At 43.9% G+C, this 23,162-nt stretch overlaps 1 long non-coding RNA gene across 1 annotated transcript; it reads right to left on the reverse strand.

The window, feature by feature from the left end:
- Nucleotides 1-8,276: 8,276 nt before the first annotated feature.
- LOC311222950 lies at nucleotides 8,277-17,158 on the reverse strand. Its single transcript, XR_014619387.1, has 8 exons — nucleotides 17,024-17,158; nucleotides 15,848-15,978; nucleotides 15,377-15,425; nucleotides 15,114-15,193; nucleotides 14,491-14,540; nucleotides 12,978-13,023; nucleotides 11,255-11,311; nucleotides 8,277-8,561 (listed from the first exon to the last, which is right to left on the reverse strand). It is a non-coding gene; the product is annotated as an uncharacterized lncRNA (long non-coding RNA).
- Nucleotides 17,159-23,162: the final 6,004 nt, after the last annotated feature.

Consider the following 23,162-nt stretch of genomic DNA (forward strand, 5'->3'; position numbering starts at 1 on the left):
GCTGTTGTCTTGTGCTACGTATTTGCAATTCAGATTGTTGTCTGTATATGGCGTTAATCTCTTTTTTTAGTATATTGACTTGATTTTCCAGTTGAACCGAGTTGTTGTATTGCAAAGAATTAAATAACGTTGAGTAAAGTGTTTCCAGTTCAGCCAGTTTTGAGCATCGATTCTTGCGTATTTGGGAGGAAAAGCTATCAGTGAAATCCTTGATCATTCCCTTTGTCGACATCCATAATATTCTGGGGTCCTGCACCGAATTCACATTTATCCGTAGGAATACCGTAAGAGCTTCTTTGATTTGTGTAATGAATTCCTTGTTATTAAGCAGCATCGTGTTAAATCGCCATCTTGGGGCTCGGGATGATAGTATACCAAATGTTCCTTTTAGGAGTAAATAACAGTGATCAGACAATGCATTGGGTATCATTTCCACATCGTAGTTATCAAATAGTCTCGGGGTTGTGAAAACGTAATCTATTCTGGATAATGTATTATGTCTCGCAGATCGACAAGAGTACTTCCGGGTCATGGGGTTGAGTGAACGCCATAAGTCATTTACACCTGTAATCTTCGACCAATCCTTTAATGCATTAGATGCATTTTTTTGTTCATTGGAAAAGGAGGGGTTTGATTTGTCCATCCTTGGGTTCCAAATGGCATTAAAATCCGCACCGATTATAAATGAGTATTCGGGAAGGTCTAACATTGCTCTGGTAAGTGTAGTGAAGAAACTAACTTCGTATAAATTTGGGGCGTATACCGCTACCAACGCTATTTTTCTGTTCTTATGTAAAATCTTAGCTATAGTTATCCGACCATCTGCATCAGACCATACTCCCTTCAATTCAATATTCAACTTCCGTCTAACGACTATGGCTACTCCCCGAGTTCTCGTTCCAAAGGAAGAGTGACTGATGTTATGATATGTGTTGTCCGCTAACATATCTATGTCTTTCTCTAAAATGTGCGTTTCGCTTAGCAGAGCTATGTCCACCTGTTCTTTTTTCATCAGTGTGAGCACGCTTTTTCGTTTGTGTTGTTTATTTATTCCACCAGTGTTCCATATCATTATGTTCAAACTAGCCATAATCTATACATGTTGTTGTATGGTTGTTGGTAATGCAATATTTTTTTTGACGCTTCTATTGAGGCTAATGTGGGCAGGTCTCTAAATGGCTGGAATAAGGGGGGGGTGAACGGAGGGGGGAGGGGGTGAAGTACATAAAACAAGATAACCCTAACGTCTTGCACAGACGGGTTACACATAAAACACATATGGCCCATCCCTAATGGATGGGCTAAAATGATTAACAGAGCATACAAACAATAGGAGGGTAATTTTTTTTTACATTTTTACATCCCGCCACCCTCGCCACAGGGAGGAGACGGGAATCCCCAGAGAGACTTCCCAAGCGAGCTGTATAGATTGAAAAGAAATATTGCAACATTGAGCTATGTAACACTTGGGTTAGGGCTCTCCGAGGAGGAGGCACTGAACCAATACACACTCAATAATCGAATTGAATCGAATACACACACAATAGAGCAGAACTCCTTTTTTTTTTGAAGTTCTACTCACCTTGACAATCTGAGGAGGAGGCTCTGAACTCTGAGGAGGCTCCCTCACTGGGAAGCGTGAATATTTTAGGCAACCAACTTGTGTTCAGCGTTTCTCTGATTGGCCACTACGCCCATGTGACCGCGGCAGAGCGAGAGAGCTGCAGTGCGGAAATAGGCTGCATTCTATTGCCATTCTCTGCGACAAACTCTAACCTTAACCAACTCCGAAACAGCGCCTAAACTTAACCCTTCTAACCTTAACCAACTCCGAAACAATGCCTAACCTTAACCCTAACCTTAACCAACTCCGAAACAATGCCTAAACTTAACGGCGAAAGAATGCACGTTAAAAAAAAAAAAAAAAAAGAGAGAGAGAAATTGAAGGGAATCAAACTTGTCACCAACGCACCGCAGGATCCACAGCAAGGCGGCGAACCAGTTGAGCTAGTCGTCGATGTTAAAAGAGGGGGAATTACGGCTGCATAATGCTGCCGTGGCAGAGCTCCGCTCTACCGCTCCGCTCTGCAACTGCCGCGTCGCTGCGGGGGCGTGGCTAGACGCAAGTTGGTTGCCTAAAATATTCACGCCACTGGGAAGGAGAGTCCGAACTCACAGAAGGCACTTCTCCCTGAGGAGGAGCTTCGTGAGGAGGAGCTCTGACAACTCCCTGAAACAGATCCATAACATGGACCTGAACAACCCACGGAAGTCTTACCAATAGAGACGCGCTCAGTGACATACCCTATGGCGGGGGAATTTCCGCGGTGCACACGCCCAATCTTTCAGGGCGTGGGACCAGGAAACTCCCCCCCCCCCCCCCCTTACCCTGTAACGTGCCGAACAGCAACGTGACAGGAACCTTGAAGGACAGGGGGTTTTAACCCCTGACCAATCAGAAAAGGGGAGGAAAGGATTACCAGTTCACCCCTTTACGACCCCTCACCCATGATACGATGTAATGACAAGTAGAGCATGACACAGTCATAGCATGCTACATGAAGCATCTAACAGCCTCACATAGCTCATGTGCTAACCTGCTACCTGAGTTTTACTAAGGAAAAAACACAGAACAGAGAGGGCCCCTTTAAGAGCCCCGGTCCAGACTTACACATGTGCTTCTGTGGGCCAAACCTAACCCAGTTGTAGATCACAACGACACACACAACCCTTCATCACAACAAAAAATGGCAAAAGTACACTCTTACTACAGAGGAACGCCGTTTTTCATAACGAGAGAAGACAGAAGTCCTCGATTATGTAATGGCCACAGACCTTGCTAAGCACACATGATAAGTGACCAAACAACCTTTTCTTTAGGAAAAAATTGTTTCTCAAGCGGAAAGCACAACCCCAGCAACTTAAGCTGAGGGTTACATCGTATCCCCACAAACACAGTGACACAATATATTGTAACCAACATGTCTGAGAAGCCCCAGGGAAACCGGGGGGTCACCCCTCCTATCTTACCCTTGATACGACCAAGGCGAACAGGCACCTCTGTTAATGTGTGAACATGCTGTTCATTGTCATCACAGGCTGAGAAAAAAGATTCATTCCTCAATCACATGTCACTAAGCATAGCTTTACAGGTTTAATTAACCCTCTTAGTTGTGAGTTCACCCACGGTACAACGTTACATGAACACACATGTTCTCATCACAACCAAACCAGCTCATTTTTACACACGTAAAAAACAACGCCGATTTACTACAGAGAGAAAAGCTATAGCAGTGACAAGACAATTCACACAAAACACACGTCGTATCCTCAATGTATTGCAGCAACACATGTTTTGGAAACATCGTTATTACAAAACATTTAGAAAGGAAGAAAAGAAGAAGTGTTTAAAGTCCGGTCAGGACTCCTACCTTCACCCTGAGCGCAGGCCGAGAGAACAGCAACACTGGTTAACGGGACACCGAGTTGAACCCAGCATCTCCTGCGTTGGTGACGAGGGTATGTCCGCTACGCCACCCAGCCGCCGTTCTCCATGTTGACGAAGTCCTCGCTGGCACTGGCACCCGGGTGTAGGGTCGACTAACATCCTCTGTCAAAGATGACGTCGTAGTCAGAGTGTTTAAGGCATGTTATAGTCACAGTAACGTTTCAATAGTGTAGCATTAAGCTAACAGCCATCCGACTGATAGCAACAAGCTAACGTTTACTAGCCTAGTGAACACAACGAGCTAGCGCTGCAGCTAACAGCTGACTGGCTAACAACAGTAGGCCACAAACTAGCACGCCAGCTAAGCAGCTATCACCTGAACTGTACACAACGACATAACAAGCCACACTTTAGACAGGCCGCTGTCCAAGTCCCTCCCCATCCTAAGAGGGAAGAGAAAAAGAAATGTCAAACACAGTTTTCAACTGTGATTTACCAGACATACAGCGGAGCCGGCACAAATTCCCATCCGGGCTGCAGCCGACTTGAGCATGGAACTCCCGATAATGAAGATCCTATGCCCACATTTCCTCGTTAGGGTGTACTTCCACATTTATGTGAAAGATGGGGCCTGCACGGGACAGAGAAGCATCCGCTCGTCCAGAGAATCCCGGGTTTTAACCAGGTCTCGGTCGCGGCCCACTAGGTTGACCATCATGGGCGTCAGACCAAGATCCTCCGTCCGCCGCTTAAGAAGCCGAGCAGAGGACCCCAGTCCGGGGTCGGCGTTCGTAAAATTGTCAGCTAACCCCCATAGCATAAACAGACAACCAGTGCTCGCAAGCAAAACAGTACTCACCCCACCCGGAAGCAACCGATTTCTCACAACAGCCGGTGCTTCCCACAGTCCAGCTGTATGACCGGAGGGCCAATACCCATCCAGCCGCAGCAAGGAGGACTGCAGTCGGGGAGTATATCAGCGGCACGAGCCCCTAATACGAAAAAGCCGGTGGAGGTCAGAATGATCATCATCTTCCAGACACTCCAGTGACGAAGACAATATCGCCGTACTTTCTCGAAAATAGTGAGAGAGAAAATAAAGATATAATGTCAACGTATCTCCTTGTTCTTCTGTTTTCCTTTCCTCAGACTAAATATTTTCTCCACGTCAAGTGGGGTATATAACAGGCACTATCTTGTGGATGAAATTTGAGAAGGAGATGAGTGTGTGGCCCCACCCCTGCTTATGTAGGTAGCGGATGGGGGTGTGGTCAGACGGATGTTGGTATGTAAAGGTACATTGTGAAGTTTTTATTCAGTGCACGTCACTGGAGTGAGTTGTGTGCAGACTGATGCTGAGCGAAGGCCAGAATGAAATAGAACACATATACAGAAACTACAAATAGCTCAAAATAAGGCTGCAAGGCTAGCTCTCCACTGTTCAAAGCGCACTAACATTGGAGTTATGCACAGACAATTATCATGGCTTACGGTTGAGAAACGTCTGCAATCCCGTCTCATTACTTTTCTCAGAAATGTTCAAGTTGTCAAAAAACCACAGTATTTTTATGATCATATAGTTTACATAAGAGAAGAACATGACCATATGACTAGACAAGCTACGTCAGGCCATCTAATGGCACCTAAACCGAGAACAAATCTACTAAAATCTTCTGTGACTTACAGAGCTATCATGGAATGGAACTCATTGCCAAGCTACTTAGCTGAAATAGAATCCAAGGCTACCTTTAAGAGGAAGTTAAAGTGCCATCTGCTGATGAGCATGCACTGAGCCATTATGGCAAAGAGGTGAAAACCAGTTGACTGTTGGTTGTGTTTAAGTTGATGGCGGTGAGTGCTGCTCAGGAAGCACTATTTGTTTGATTTTAGTTATTTTAATTGAATACTTTTTGCTGGTGGATATCTTGTACAATATCATTCTAATCTAACTGATGTTGATAGTGATGTACTGTAATTGATGATGTGACTGATGATGTAATGTATTGATGTTGATGTAATGTATGTATTGATGTAATGTAATGTATTGAATGTAGTTGTACATTTGTGCGTGCCGGACCCCAGGAAGAATAGCTTTTGCCCAGTGCAAAAGCTAATGGGGATCCTAAATAAACATAAAAACAAGGCCTCATGAAGCAGCCAGACTGAGCAGTTCAGAAAAAGTGCTTGCTATCCCAATCAGAAAAAAATAACTTCTTGTGCAAATCTCCAGATATCTATAAATATGACCCTGTATTGTGGGGAGGGGTGTGGCTAAGAGAGACTACCCTGAAACTAGTCTGGAATAGCAAAATAGGCAGCATGTTTGTTCCATGAAGTTTGGCAGGGGATGGACAACTCTAGATTCTACTAGTCTCTGGAAGATATTCCCTCATTTGAATGAATGAATGAATGAATGAATGAATGAAAACTTTATTTAACAGATTGCAGAATGGGTACAATACAGTACGGCTCAATACATACAATTGTTAAGGGGATGCAGACCTGAGAAAGACGTTTGTCTTGTTTCCATCAGGGTCCCCCATTTTCAATTCATATAGACATTTATGACATACATAACATACATGACATTTATGGCATAGGGACATATAGGTATTTAGTACTGATACATTTGTGACATAGGCGGTATTCAAATATACAGTACTGTTACCCCTAGATCCTGACAGAGTATGTACATATGATGGGGAGGGGACTGTACATTAGGAGGGGGTGGGTGGGTGGGAGGGGAATATACATACGGCGGGGAGTGAATATATACATGCGGTGGGGAGGAGACTGTCTATTAGGAGGTGGTGGGGGTTTTGGGCATTTACGGTGGCCAGTTTCGAATTGCAGCCTCCCGTAGGTGCTCTTTAAGGGCGGTTTTGAATGTGGGCAGGGATTCACATTCCTTTACAGCTTTGGGTAGGGCGTTCCACATTGTTGTGGCATAATTGCGAAACGTGTTTAGTCCCTTGTTTGAGCCGAATCTGGGTTTAACATGATTTGTTGAGCTTCCTCTGGTGTAGTGGTTGTGGTATTCACTGACCTTTGGGAAGTATTTTGACATGTACATGGGCACCCCGGTCGTATAGTGTATCTTGTAGACCAGGCCCATTGCAAGTTGCTGTACTCTGTCGTCTACTCTAAGCCATCCTAGGTTGGCAAAGTGGGTTCTGGGGTTCAGGTCAAGTAGTAGTCTGACCAGTTTGTTTTGTGATGTTTGTAATTTTGTTTTAAGCGCCTTTGAGGTGCTTTGGTACCATGAGGTGCACGCATAGTCATAGTACCCTTGAATGAGTGCTCCTGCCAGAGTCCTCAGGGTATTCTTGTTTACCAGAAAGGAGATCCGGTACAAGAATCTAGTTCGTTGGTTGACTTTTTTTATTACATTGGATGCCATTTTGTCACAGGAAAGATTTGCCTCTAGGATGGAACCCAGGTAGGTAATTTCGTCTTTCCTTGTGACAATATTGTCACCCACTGTAACTGAGAAGCCGTCGGTCTTGCTGAGTTTGTTATTTGAACCGAAGAGAATGGACTCTGTTTTGCCCATGTGTAATGATAGTTTGTTATCAGCGAGCCATATGCAGATTTTGCCTAGTTCCGTGCTGAGGGTTTTTTCAACCTGCAATTTGTTCTTGTCAGAGACCAGCAGGGCTGAGTCGTCCGCAAACAGGAACAAGTTGCAGTCACAGGCTGACGACATGTCATTTGCATAAATTAGGAAGAGTAGCGGTCCTAGTATTGACTATGGTGGTGGAGAGCACTGTCTAACACGTTGGTTCAAAATCTCCCATAGATGTTCAGCTGGGTTGAGATCTGGTGACTGCAAAGACCATTCACATCTTTTTCATATTCAAACCATTCAGGGAGGCCTCATTTACCATATTCACAGTGGCCATTCAGCCCTGTTCTGCTAGTGTGAGCTCCGAGAGCCTTGCAGTACATTTTATTGTGATATGTGCGTGTATATAAACTTGCAATTGCTTTCCTTTACTTACCGTTAGTCTTATATGCTACTATACTTATGTTCATTGCACGTTTAATTTAATGTTTCATCATTTATGCCATCATGTACCCCAATTTAAAATGAGGGTCACCCTCAATTGACTAGGTCAAATTAAGTATAAATAAAATACTGAATCCAGAAACCAAAAGAAATTCTAGTTTGTGATAAGACACTCGAACGATACAGCAGCCATCAACAGAAACAGATGCCCCCCCCCCCCCCATGTTGTAGTAGAGCCAGCTTCAAACCTCATTGCAAACCACAAATTGAGGTTAGTGTTGTCCAACCATATTGAAGAATGATGTGTGCTTTATATGTAGGATTACTAGCAACTTCTACAGATTTTCAAATAAATGTATCCAAAAGCATATTCAGTGGCCCTTTTGCCCTCATGTCACGCTTGGGTCCCTTTCTACCCTGTTCCCATGTTGGGAGCATGACATGAGCAACATGGCAATCATGTGAATAGTCAATGCCCTGTATTTTATCAGTCATCCTGGAAGAGATGGGATCAAAGGGAGATTATATTTACAATATTGAAATAGATAAGGTTCATGTTGTTTTATTAGTCATGCACAGTGTATGCCAAGTACAAGTACATGTACAGTGAAATGTATGAGGCACTGATAATGTGCTTCATACATGCAAGAATTCAGACAATGTGAACTCTTCCTACCTGGGAGACAACTGACATTTTGACTGGGTATGAGGAACAGCATGGATTGTGGCAAGAAAAAGGACTACTGATCCAAGACCAAAGTTGCAAAATGGAGAATTCTTCAGGTTTAACCAAGATTAAGCTAATAAATGCAGCACAGCTTGTAAACAACCAATCAGATTTATTGTTCTTAACAGTAATGGAAATTAGATTTACACAACCAAGATTAAGCTAATAAATGCAGCAGCTTGTAAACAACCAATCAGATTTATTGTTCTTAACAGTAATGGAAATTACATTTACACTATAAAGGAGAGTACATCATAAAATGCATGAAGGATTTGGGAACTCATCAACTGCCCATGTAATCCATCCATTACGTTAAGGCCTGGATCATCCTTCACCCCTTGTACTGGCTGCTCTGTATTACTCCGCCAACTTGCCCGCTGTATGGAGACATTAGAAAAACAATAAATTTAAAGTAATTTTTTCTTCTATTAGTAGCGTACATAGGACCAATTACCTTTCAATTCATAAGCTTAGCATTGTATCTTAGTACTTTTTTACCAGTCTTATTTTATTATATTGTATTTTTTGCACAAAGGCGGGCATGGCCACCTTCATGTCACTATACATCTTGTGTGCATGTATGTATGTATGTGACGATTAAACCTCTTGAATCTACTGAGGCAGTTACCACATTCATACCCGGTATTATCAAATCTCTTATAAGGACAATGAATGATCCATCTTTGCATTTAAATGTGTTCATAGTTTGCATTCAGATAAAGGTCAATGTTGTTAATGGGTGAGTGACAATTTACACAAATCTGAAAGACTGGCCACGTCTTGCAGCAGGAAACTAAGGCCATGTCCTCACGTATATAGATCTTTTGCCAAACGGATATTCTCAGGCTCCGTTTAAAATAAAAACTCCATCCAGACACAAATGCATATGAATTGCTCCAACAAGCATGGGGGCCAGCAGGTGGCGATAAGCGATACCCCAAATACCATGGTGGTACGAGCGGTCAGGACGACAGAGAAATGATAGGAATTGTCCACCCAGCCCACTTCACCATTCCTAGCATTTCCATTGGCTATATTGACATACATACAGTAGATAATAAATAGATAGATATAGCGGTGGATTAGATGCAGTCCAGAGTAAACAACCAATCTAGATATGTCACGATTTAATGCTTTACTTCTGTGCACTGGGCGACGGAGAGATACAATGACAATGTATTCAACGGATTCTGAAACTAAATATGGCGAGTCCTTATCACAAACTATATATATACTAATTACAACAAGACATTCATTAATTGCATTGTACTGTTCACGTGCCGTCGTCGCATATATAAGTATAAGGAGAGTTTGAATGACATTTCAGCACGCAGGCGCTGTCCACCGAAGTTATTATTACTTCAGAGCGCTACTGCCTATATGGATAAAACAAGGTGTAATAAGGATGTTTTAGGTGGTGGTAGTTTCTGTTAGGACATAGTCGGTCTGATATATATTAGAGAAATAGTAAAGTAATATTCGCCAAACAATCCGACGGGCAAGATATTATTACGGCCCACCACAGTCTGAGCATGCGTAGTGAGCTGATTTTCATTGGCGCCGGCAACTACAAATTGAAATCCTGTAGTGACAGAAAAACCTCAAAAAAAAGAAGTTATGGCAAAACATGATTCCTTTCTATGGACAGATGACGAGGTGGAGTTTCTGCTGAGTGTAACTCTACAGTACAAGACGACCAAGACACAGGAGAACATCGACAAAATATGTCGAGCTGTTAATGCGTATGAATGTCTGTGTCCACGGGCAAGCTATATTCACGTAACTCACATATTCAAATGATTCCTGTACAGTAACTATTCAACTAATAATGTTAAGTTATTATTAGGTCATTCTGGGACCACTCACGCGTGATGCCAACATCCTCAACTATCCGCAACATCAGAGCGCATCAGGTGCAGACCTCTTCTGTCGCAAGTCTATTAACTGAAATTAGAATGCAATTTGGCTTTTAACTGAAGCAGGGCGCAAAACTAGACATGTTTAGCAAAACATTAAATATCTTTGCTACAGTTTGTGATAATGCCTTGCCTTATTTTGTTTCGGAATCGCGATATTGTGATCTCAACATGACATTGTATGATATCTCTCGAGAAATAAGCGGACGAAAAAAACGCCACTCGCCACTTAAATAAATCAAAAGCGTGTGTTTAACAACCTCAAAAACTTTATATTAACTTAATAAATAAACAGAAACGAAAAATCTACTTATGTAAACGAAAATGTCCAGTATAACTAAATAACAGATACATCCCTATTACACGCAAGCAGCATCTGATGGCCGAATCTGTCGGCACTGGAGTATACAGTAGCTGTTACATCTAGACATTAATGAATGATATACAAATATACAGTACTGCTTAATAGGCAGAGATCAATAAGAGAAAATATATACATTCGAGGGGGAAGAAACTACATGCTATTTCTGTCTGTCATTTCAGCACCAGGCGCTGTCCATCTTATTGCCTCTGTGCGCTTCAAGGCTACGGGCGCCTATTGTATTGCCATGGATGGAACAACAGTCTGTCTGAGCATGCGTAGTGAGCTGTGGCGTCATCGTTTATCTAGACTATGCGTTTACAGTGGCTGCACGGATCCACTGAACGGATATTTTGGAAAATCTTCACTTTAAAATGAGTTTAAGAAAATCTCCGTGTATATCTCTGAAAACACCCTTTACGTGTGGATGAGAGGCCCAATCGTGGAATAAAATGTGCGTTTGGCAAAAGATCCATATACGTGGAGACATGGCCTAAGACCCCAGTTTAACAATTAACACCTACAGCGAAAACATCCAGATTAGATCGCAATGGCGAGTATAACCGACAAGACTACCCCAGCAAACTAGCTGGCGAGTCTGCTGGGCTGAGTTTTATTGTATGGTCAATTCCACAGCAACTTGGGAACAGAGTCTCCCAAAAGCCTTGGTATATGACCAAGTTTTATTGTATGGTCAATTCCACAGAAACTTGGGAACAGAGTCTCCCAAACGCCTTGGTATATGACCAAGACAGTGACATTGAACAACTCCATCAAGTGGAAATCCATTTACATTTCAGTCAGCAGAAGCTCTGGAGATGGTCCTGGATTCACAGCTCAGTACAGGCTTCTGAAGGAGAAAACAAAAGTTCTTTAAAATCACTGCACAAGTCTTTCCTAAACATACTGTGTTGTGAAGGATCAGATTAAACCGAATATATATATTTATTTATGGATATATATTTAATAGTATTTGTATATCGTTTGATATCCCCTGTATATTCCTTGTACAATATACACTGAATATCCCTTTAGTCTACTAACAGCCCATAATAGTTTCATTCTACCATTGGACGAGAACCTGGCGCCAGCAGCCAAGCCCCTTGGTTCAAGTTCAATCGTGCCGACGAACATGTCGTTACAAGCCCGGTTCCGCGTAGGAATACGTCTGGCGAAATACGAATGGTACTATTTGTTCACAGCGCATATATATATGGCGCAAGTAAAGTAGAACTTTCTTTTAGTCCATTAGTCCTTTACCCTCCAACCTAGTAACAGACGCGAAGCCTCACCCACGACGCACGTGTGGTGCAGTAAGGCCTACTTGGCCTCAGAATAGGCATTGAGACATCGTGTGGATTAATAGTTGAATTGTCATAGTTTGGCACTATACCGTCGAGTGGGACGTATTTCTATTAAGTTAATAATAGTCTATTATGTATGGTGCATCGTTCGGTTAGAGCTATAAAGTGAGCAGTACCCCCATCGTTCCTGACGTTATCTGGAGTCTTAACCAGGCTGGGCAGACCACGTGTGGTGCTTGCATCCGAGGAGCTCCGGGCCAGGACGAGTGGACCTGTACATTGGATTACTTTACACGGACGACGGCGAGCCTTCCACGGCTTGGATCATCTACGTGCTTTGGGTGCTTTGATTATGCCATGGATAACGGCCAACACTGCTGAGTGTTGGAACTACCCCCCCCCCCCCCCCCCGAGAGGAGTCCAGGTGAGACGGCGCTCTACCCCGAGTGAGGTCGCCTCACGTCTCTTCGTTGTGGACCGGCAGCTACCGTCCACCAGAGGGCCCAGCTGTATTCATCTGCGGACCGAGGTTCTGTGGGCACCGTGTTCAGCACTCTGAATTCTCCCAAGAAATCGGCCAGATGGGATACCGCCAGTGGCTCTCCTAACCCCCCCCCCCCCCCCCCCCCTACTGACTTACAACCAGCGGGACCCCCCCTTTAGTGTATCCAGCTATAATCATTTAAGTACCATTGCTATAGTTCCCTAAAGAACCAGGTTGTATACTTGCTCCCTGCGTAACCAGAGATTGGACATTCAATGTTGATTTACCTATGAATACTCATTTGCCTTACAAGTGCATTTCAAATCATAAATGTCATTAAGTGAACGTTGTATATACCCTTTGCTATATAAAATTCGATTTATACATTTGTGTGGACTTCGTTTCATCAGGTGGGAAAGTGTTCATCATATCTATATCATGTACTGGATGGCCAGAAGTTAAAGTACAAGCGGTAGTGGTTTAATAATACCATACTTATCAATACAGTCAGGGAATTGTACCCCTCAGTTACACTATGGCTTCCAGCAAGAAAGCAAGCATTTGTTTCAGCAGAAATACCAAGGGTCCAGATACAAGCAATCAGGACTCCAACGATGTCAAGATGCTGAGTTTTTCTGGCACTGACTTATGAACAGACCAGCCCGGTGGACGGCTGGCTGCAGATACCATTCAGTGCTTTATGTTTTGAGTCACTAAAGAGTACTCACATCCAGTCCTGGGATTCTTCTCCTAGACATCTTCTGTAACACAAGCCTGGTGACAAACCAAAATGTTATAGCATTCAAGAGAATTTTAGTTACACTTTTATTTCACACTTAATCTCACATCTAAACTAAAGTTAATTTAGTTCGACAGTTCGTAAATGAGTTTGAATATGGCCAACAGTGAATCCTTGTTTTGAGTAAATTACAGCCACATTAAATTATATGGAAGCAGCCAGCAGTCCATATAAGACATGGTATTGCACAATTTCATGGAGCTGTAAATAAATGCAAGGACTCAATGTCATGTGAGATTATGTGCAAAATAACGTTTGGCGACGTGACCCTTTCGGCTAAACATTATCAAGTTTGTTTCGACGGATATACCAGGACTCCAGACACAGCATTGTTATGGAGACCAACGATGTCAAAATGTCGACCTTTTCTAGCACTGACTTTTGAACTAACCAGCTGGAACAACAGCTGGCAGCAGATACTGAGTGCTTTATTCCATTTACAAAAACAAGACACCAACTGGGAGAAAGTGTTTAATATGGCTCCACTGCATTAGGGTCCATTTGGCCCCTAGTCCAGCCCAATCTGCAATGCAGCACATTTTCCAGTCACTTTCTTTATAATCTTTGTGTTGTTAGCTAGCTTCACCTGCAACATTTAAGTTAGAATCAGTAACGTTGTCAATGACCTCTAGGCAAAAGAGCCCCACTTAGTATTGCAATTCGTTTACACTTAGGTCTGACGTGTGGGTTGGTGTTTAGTAACTACTTTAAAATTCTCAGACCCCTCTTGGCAGAGCCAGAGGTGTGGTCAGCAGTAGTAACCCCTGCCTTATGCCCACACAGCTCTTACCCACATCAAACAAATGTTAGTGAAATACCAAACAGGGCTTTTACCCAAGTCAGTTTCTCTTACATTTTATTTATAGCATTTGCAGCTTTTTTGGTCAACACAGGACCTTTTGGCCATGCAGGACCAACAGGAGATTAGGGTTAAACTGGAGAAGACATGTGGCATATGACCACCGGGTCGGGGAATCGAACCCGGGGCGACCGCTTCGCGACTCAGTTCACTATGTAATGCCCCCTAGAGGTCACCTTTTGACAGCATTACAGATTCTACCTTTTAGCACTATGGTAGATCGTGTCAAAACAGGGAAAGACACACCACACTAGTCCAAATGTTCAGTCAATTAGTGTTTAAAGGACCAGTGTGCAAGATTTAGGGAATCTATTGAAATATTAACAAGTGTTTTCATTGGTGTATAATCAACAGAAAAAGAATTAAATTACTTTAGGAGCGCTTTTAAATCTACATAGTGGGTCCATGGAGCCAGGTTTCGGCAGTAGCCCAGCATGGACTAACCAAACACTGGCCCTGGACAGGAGTTTATAACAGCCAGTTCTCCTACACGCTCGGAAGGAGTGTGTGAAGGGGTAATCCTAAACACTGGTCCTCTAAGTCTTCGCCAAAACAGAAATAATGAACACAGGCCATTACTCACCAAGATGCTGCAAGTGATCTTCAGCGCCATCTTTTAGTCATCTACAGCACCTAAAACCAAACATCCATTAACCACTGGTTTCAAGAGAACAAAATGCATGAGTTCACTGGTCAGCATTTGTCCTGCAGTTATATCCCACAAGGCTAATTGTAGTAACAATGAGGGTAAAGCGAACCGCAGTTTCCTTCTTTGAGGCATTTCCAACGACGCGGCCCTACGGTCAAAGGCCAGTCGGGATAGGCCTCAAATGGCGGGTCAGTAATTCCTAGGAAAAGACTGCTCCTTTTTTGCGTAGTTGCATTTAGGGCTGGGGATACATAAATCATAATAGTAATAGAATTCCCAAATGAAACGGCAGCTTAATTTAATAAAAGGCTTACTCGTCAAACTAGTCGACTCCTTCGCTCCTGGCAAAAACACATCCACTTTAGGAGACTCATACTACGCATGGCCATATGGTGGATTATTCAATCCCTCTACTACATCACCCCATTTCCCCCGTAATTGGGTGCAATAGGCCAAATAGCTGGTGAAATGTCTTTTCCCACCCCTACAACCAGTAGTAGACTATGGGCGCTTTCTAGATTATGCAATCAATCTCAAATTAATAAATCTTGACCAACCTCACTCTTGCTTAAGCAAAGATAATCACGCATTTACGAGAGCCTCCATCACACCTCGGCGGCAAAGTCAGAGCGCACACCTGGAGAAACAGGTCAGAAGACGTTGTAATTACCATCTTGAGGGTACGGTCACACTATGCAAGCCAGCCCACATTGCATTGTTCAGACAGGCAACTTTCATTCATAGTTTCAGAGCAGTTGAACATATTTTGCCAATCATCATAACATAAAAAAATCCGTTCATATTTAATGGTCCAATTTACCTGCTAGGCCTCATGTCTCTGCTCTGTAAACTTGCATCCAGTTCCCCATCTGAAGAAGAACCATAGAATTAATTTAAGTTTTTGGAATTTTGAAAGCATACAAACAAAACATATTAAACGATTGTCCAGTCTCATAAGTAGCACTACTATGACGTGTACACAGCAGTGGGTTGCAAGGGAAGGGATTGCTCTATGCACTGCACACACTGTGGCCCACTGAGTCAAGGCCACAAGCTGGTGCTGTGCCTCCACAATCATCACTAATGAGGCTAGATAGATGCTCAGAACTCAGCTTCAGAACCACCCAGGGCAATTTTTTTTTAATTATTATAAAGTTAGTATACAATCATGGTGCTCAAACACAAATATTTACCTTAACATAAATTTTTGCTACATAAGGTTATAGTCTACTTGCCACTACATAACTGCACCATGTCCTTAAATAAAAACAGAGGCACAGTGGTTACTTGCCTCAGTGATAAGATCCTGGTTCCAACCCCAGGGATCTTTACGTGTAGTTTGCATGTTGGTCTCTGTCCTCCCACACCAGACTTGGCCCCAAAATACTTGGTTGCATCAAGAAGTCCATCTGGTGTAAAAACCTGTCAAATCAAATATGCAGAGCATGAATCTAATGATCTGCTGTGGCTAAAGTCCTGAAACAATAAATTATGTTTTATTCTCTTCAATTTTACAATCTGACATGGCCTGTGTTCATGATAAGGTGCATGTAAATGTATCAGGCCTCATTGTCACCGTTCTGCAATGGACTGTGCAGAGATGAAAGCAAAACCCGATAGTATTATAGCCATTCCACTTGGAATTTACCCATTGAAAAGGCCATTCCAATTATTAGTTGAATTTGGCATTCAATGAGACATTTCATTTGCATCACTACTAGTTATTAAAATTACATGAACACATTACTTCTATGCACAGCCACCAGGGGTTAATAATGGTTGCACAATAAGATCTATAGACAAAACAGCCCGAATCTCAAGTAAAGAACGTGTTTAAACATCTGGCATTATGTTGACTAGTGAAGGCCTTGATATGACTTTTGCTTTATTAGAGAAACGCAGCACTGTGCTGCTACTCACAGGGCCCCCCTGTTGGTTAAATGAGCTAGCCTAGCAAAGCACACATTAATGGAAGCGGATAGGGACCACAAGCCCAACTTAAAACTCCGCGAGGGGTGATTTCGGCCAACAGCTAGGCTAGCTGGTCCGTATCCGCTTCCATTAATTTGTGCTAAGCTTTAAGTAAATTGGTCTCGTCTGACAATGGAGACAGTAAGCTCATGTAATGTTGGAGTGTTCAACATTAACGAACCGATTGTTATAGGTGGCATTTTCCTTAAGTGCTAGTTAGGTCAAGTTATTCTCAGTTGTACTCCATGGCTAATTTGCTAGTGTCGCTGTAACGTTAAGTTACATACAGGTTTGTCATTTATCTGGTAGCCAGGCGTGGCTTTAGCATTATTGGCTAACAGTAAAACAACGTGGCACCGCTGCTTCTCTACAGGGTCTCAAATGACAAGGAAACAACAGAACTCCATGAAATAAAGTAAACTCTTGCAGCTTATTTAACTACATTTAATCCGTATTCGTAAGTAACGATGAAAATTTTTCTTCAAACTGTACTCACATTATCTCCGCGACAGCCGACAGGGTACACACTACCGCCGAGCAGGAAGACATGGAAGAGAGAGACTCTACACGGGACCGGGAAATTATTTATATGACCAATTACGACACTTGAGAACAGTTTACGGCCCCCCCCCCCATTTCAGCTTCTTCTCCTTTTTCAAATAGTTTCCGTCAGTTACTGCCCTCCACCGTTCAATAGAAAAGTCCGTTCAGTGTGTAGTCCCAGGATTACAGGCCAGTATTATGAGGAAAATATTAAATTGTTCTTTGTCTTTTCTTTCAAATTCTTGATGGTTCTTGCCCCGACAAAATTAAGATTAATTTTCATTCTTCTGTTCTATTCCTCTTTTCATTCTTCCATTCCTCCTGCCAGTCCTTTTCAAGCTCCTCCATGGTCATACGCAGTAACATTTTGACATTTATACCAGTAGCGGAACATATCAGACCCGGGCCGGGGGGGGCGCGGCCACATGACCGGGCCCTTTAAACCCAATAAAGCTTGACATTATATCGGGAGTCCAGGGTGGTAATCTGACGATTGTGCGTAAAGTCGATTGAGGTGGCATTTGAACGACAATAAATATAGCTTTAATTCTGTAATTTATATGTTCGGTGAAAAATGCAGCCCTGAGCCGCTAGAGCTAGACGCTCGCAAAGTGCTGTGGCTTTCGTCTGTTACGACGGCTGGCGCGACGATTATAATTATGTTCCGTTGCATGGAGGTTAATTCTCAAATTTATAATAATACAATTTCTTAGAATAATAATGTTTACTTGCAGAAGGGTAATATTAATGTCAGACTCCGCCCCTATGACTCAGGTGTGTGGATCTTTTGTCTCTGCAGGAACAAACCGTTTTTTGACCTCAGTCAGTAAGATTTAAAAAAAAGAATTAAATTGAAAGAAAAGAAACAAAAGAAATGGTGTAATATTTAAGATTTCGTTTCTACAAAGGGTATAGAAACTAAATATATATCAGATAATGATATAACATGACATAAAGTCTAACAAACCACAAGAACAACATAGCCTAATAAAATGACACATTTTAGACTAAGACTGACGCGCCTTTTGCTTGCAGTAACTGTGAAGCAGCATTTATGCTTTCCAAAATCTTGATCTGCATGTTGACCAAAAATAGAAAGGGAAATTTGCTTATGGCATTCTTGACTGCACTTGCTTCATTACGCTCATCCTTTTTGTCACTGGTAATTTAGATATTTTGATGAGGGCTTTTATCATGTCTCCAATATCTGTGCCTTAACGCAGCATCATGGCGAGATGACCAGCGAGTGGGACATAAGCGTTTTAATGTGATATTTCTGCTCTCTACAGCCGAGAGACACGGAAGGAAATAACATTTACCACAAACTCACATTTTCTTGCTGACAGTGTGTTTCCATAATTGTAGCCTACCTGTAAATCTGGCTCACCCCCACTAACGTTGGTGGGCTGGGTGTTGGGGATGAAACGCGGCTGGCCGGGCTGGCAACAATGTCAGGCTCATCTCCCGGAGGGGGAGGATTATATATGCATCTAGACCGCTATGTATATGCATCTAGCTTGGGCAATTTGGCTTTTCCTTGCTCCTTTTTATCTTTTTCTTTGTGTTTTGTCGCTCCACCTTTGTGTTTATAACTGCTCCCACTTATGCTTAGGCAGTGCTCTGTTGACAAGTGATTGATGATGACGTTCATTTACGTATGATGTTGATGGACGGCTGTTGATGACGATTTACCCAAAATACATTTGGAGACAATAGAGTTTCAAGTTTCAAGTTTCTTTATTAGTTGTCATACAGAAGTACAGAATACTTTTATACAAAATGCTTCTTTCTGTTATGCTCCAGACTGTGCTAGACAAAAATAGATAAGTATAAAATAAAATAAAATAAGTATAGCAAGTATAAAATAGAAGTCACGTACGTAGGCACAAGTGTTCAGTATGTGTACAATGTTCAATGCAGAGTAGAAGTAACTGAGTTACCATACAATATACTATACAATATACTAATATACAATATACTATATAGTGCAAAGCAGAAATGGGATGAGGTACAATTTAGGTACAATTTACAGTAAGGTGTAAATAATGAGGTATGGGTTGTAGTGCAAATTCTTTACCAATAAATATAAAGTGTGTTTAGGTGTTCTAAAGTGTGTAAAGTGGGTGCTGCAGTGAGTTGTTTGTTTAAAGTGAGTGTGTGTGCGTGTGGATGTGTGTGCTGTGAGTGCATTTGATGGTTGTTACATAGTGTTATTGTTTGTTGAGCATCCTGATGGCCTGGGGATCGAAGCTTCTTCTGAGTCTTTCTGTGCTTGCCATGAGACTCCGGTATCGCTTGCCTGACCGCAGCAGTTCAAAGAGGCAGTTGTTTGGGTGGCTGGAGTCTTTGATAATTCTCTTAGCCTTACCCATGCACCGCCTGTTGTAAATGTTCTGGAGAGTGGGAAGCCCCCCTCCAATTGTGCGTTCGGCTAAACGGGCCACTCTCTGTAGTCTGCTACGGTCTTGTGCGGTGCTATTCCCAAACCAGGAGGTGATATTGCCAGTCAGGATGCTCTCTATTGTACATGAGTAGAAGTTCTTAAGGATCTTCTGACTGACTTGGAACTTCCTTAGGCGCCTGAGGAAGTAGAGGCGTTGTCGTGCCTTCTTCACAACACTGTCAATGTGTGTGGTCCATGTCAAGTTCTCGGATATGTGGACTCCGAGGTACTTAAAACTGTTCACTCTCTCAACCGGTGCCCCGTCGATGCTGAGGGGGCTGTAGTCCCTGACCCCCGACCTCCTAAAGTCCACAATCATCTCATTTGTTTTGCTGACGTTCAGGGAAGGGATTCACTTGCAATTTGTCATGTTTTAATGTTAAATGTGAGTGTGAGTGTGAAAATAGCAGCACAACTCATATTATAGGCTACAATGCTTTATACCTAATATGGCCACGAACGTCAGTGGCACGAGCCTGCTGCCTCTGCGACGGGCCCCCATTGGGTCCCGAATGTCCCGGGCCCGGGGAGCCCCGCCCCTACAGCCCCCCTGAAGCCCCGCCCCTGATTTATACTATTTTTGAAGAGAGTCTTTCTTTAGTGATTTTGTCAACAATTTAATTTCCATCAACTCCTAAATACTCTGGGACCCACAACAAGGCCCATATCATTGCCAATAATTCAGTGGCAAAGACTGACATTTGATCATCTTAAACCTTGCTGAATTTGAGGACTACCACATATTCTATGACATGATGACATCATACTCTACACCCTGCTGTTCCACTTTTTGGATCCTTTGACCTATCAGTAAACGTCTGTATACATACCATGTCTGTTATATGATCCTCAACTTCAAGATCTGACCTGCTGACACCTTCCCGCTGCAATCTGTCAATGTTGGGCTCAGGGAGAAAGCAACATGCATCAATCACTTCCTGCTAATCATCCAGTCGGCACTTACCAGACGCATAACAGACCATTCCCTTTTTATCCTTCAGTAAACTCCCAATTTTCTTTGAGAGACTTGGCTGAGAGACTCAGGTTGCATCCATTTAGCTTAATTCAACAATGTAACCCTAACATTCTACGTCTTAACCTCAGAGGAGACTCTCCCGTTTCCACCAGTAAAGCAGGGATAGGTGTTGTTCTCAAAGCGGCCACAGCACATTCTCTAAATCAGGCTCTGCAGCAGATCCAAAAATAAAACCATAATCGGAACCATAAACACTGATCTAATTGTTGCTTGATACATAATGAGCATCGTCTGTCTCTCTGCTCCCCAATCACACCCAGACTCCTCTCTGCTCCCCAATCACACCCAGGCTCCTCTCTGCTCCCCAATCACACCCAGACTCCTCTCTGCTCCCCAATCACACCCAGACTCCTCTCTGCTCCCCAATCACACCCAGACTCCTCTCTGCTCCCCAATCACACCCAGACTCCTCTCTGATCCCCAATCACAATCAGACTCCTCTCTGCTCCCCAATCACACCCAGCCAGACTCCTCTCTGCTCCCTAATCACACCCAGACTCATCTCTGCTCCCTAATCACAACCAGACTCCTGCTCCTCAATCACAACCAGACTCCTCTCTGCTCCCCAATCACAACCAGACTCCTCTCTGATCCCCAATCACACCCAGCCAGACTCCTCTCTGCTCCCCAATCACAACCAGCCAGACTCCTCTCTGCTCCCCAATCACAACCAGACTCCTCTCTGATCCCCAATCACACCCAGACTCCTCTCTGCTCCCCAATCACACCCAGACTCCTCTCTGCTCCCCAATCACACCCAGACTCCTCTCTGCTCCCCAATCACACCCAGCCAGACTGCGTGTATGCCTTCGACGATGGAACTGCGTTTCCGCGTTCGAGTTTTAAGCTCTGATTGGCCAGGTCATGTGACATGTGTGCCAATCGTGGGACAGCAAGTTCTGCGCCTATTTCCGGGTCTAACAGCCTGCAAACTACCTGGCTTTCTATCGCCATGCTCTAAGACAAACTCTAACCTTAACCAACTTCGAAAGAGTGCCTAAGCTTAACCGTCGGAATCAGGGCATGCGTTCTATCGCCATGCTCTAAGACAAACTCTAACCTTAACCAACTTCGAACGAGCGCCTAAGCCTAACCAGTGTAGAAACTTGCGGTCCCACGATTGTGCGTACATGTCACATGACCAGAAATGACCTGGCTAATCAGAGACGCGGAAACACAGTTCTGTTGTAGAAGGCATTCAGGCAGCCAGACTCCTCTCTGCTCCCTAATCACACCCAGACTCCTCTCTGCTCCTCAATCACAACCAGACTCCTCTCTGCTCCCTAATCACACCCAGACTCCTCTCTGCTCCCCAATCACACCCAGCCAGACTCCTCTCTGCTCCCTAATCACACCCAGACTCCTCTCTGCTCCCTAATCACACCCAGACTCCTCTCTGCTCCTCAATCACAACCAGACTCCTCTCTGCTCCTCAATCACACCCAGACTCCTCTCTGCTCCCCAATCACACCCAGCCAGACTCCTCTCTGCTCCCTAATCACACCCAGACTCCTCTATGCTCCCTAATCACAACCAGACTCCTCTCTGCTCCTCAATCACATGCAACCAGACTCCTCTCTGATCCTCAATCACACCCAGACTCCTCTCTGCTCCCCAATCACAACCAGACTCCTCTCTGCTCCCCAATCACACCCAGACTCCTCTCTGCTCCCCAATCACACCCAGACTCCTCTCTGCTCCTCAATCACATGCAACCAGACTCCTCTCTGCTCCTCAATCACACCCAGACTCCTCTCTGCTCCTCAATCACACCCAGACTCCTCTCTGCTCCCCAATCACAACCAGACTCCTCTCTGCTCCCCAATCACACCCAGACTCCTCTCTGCTCCCCAATCACACCCAGACTGCTCTCTGCTCCTCAATCACAACCAGACTCCTCTCTGCTCCTCAATCACAACCAGACTCCTCTCTGCTCCTCAATCACAACCAGACTCCTCTCTGATCCCCAATCACAACCAGACTCCTCTCTGCTCCCCAATCACAACCAGACTCCTCTCTGATCCCTAATCACACCCAGACTCCTCTCTGCTCCCCAATCACAACCAGACTCCTCTCTGCTCCCCAATCACACCCAGCCAGACTCCTCTCTGCTCCCCAATCACACCCAGACTCCTCTCTGCTCCCCAATCACACCCAGCCAGACTCCTCTCTGCTCCCTAATCACACCCAGACTCCTCTCTGCTCCCTAATCACACCCAGACTCCTCTCTGCTCCTCAATCACAACCAGACTCCTCTCTGCTCCTCAATCACACCCAGACTCCTCTCTGCTCCCCAATCACACCCAGCCAGACTCCTCTCTGCTCCCTAATCACACCCAGACTCCTCTATGCTCCCTAATCACAACCAGACTCCTCTCTGCTCCTCAATCACATGCAACCAGACTCCTCTCTGATCCTCAATCACACCCAGACTCCTCTCTGCTCCCCAATCACAACCAGACTCCTCTCTGCTCCCCAATCACACCCAGACTCCTCTCTGCTCCCCAATCACACCCAGACTCCTCTCTGCTCCTCAATCACACCCAGACTCCTCTCTGCTCCTCAATCACAACCAGACTCCTCTCTGATCCTCAATCACACCCAGACTCCTCT

Source organism: Notolepis coatsorum, assembly GCF_963971535.1.
Source record: "Notolepis coatsorum genome assembly, chromosome: 2".
NCBI classification, from domain to species: Eukaryota; Metazoa; Chordata; class Actinopteri; order Aulopiformes; family Paralepididae; genus Notolepis; species Notolepis coatsorum.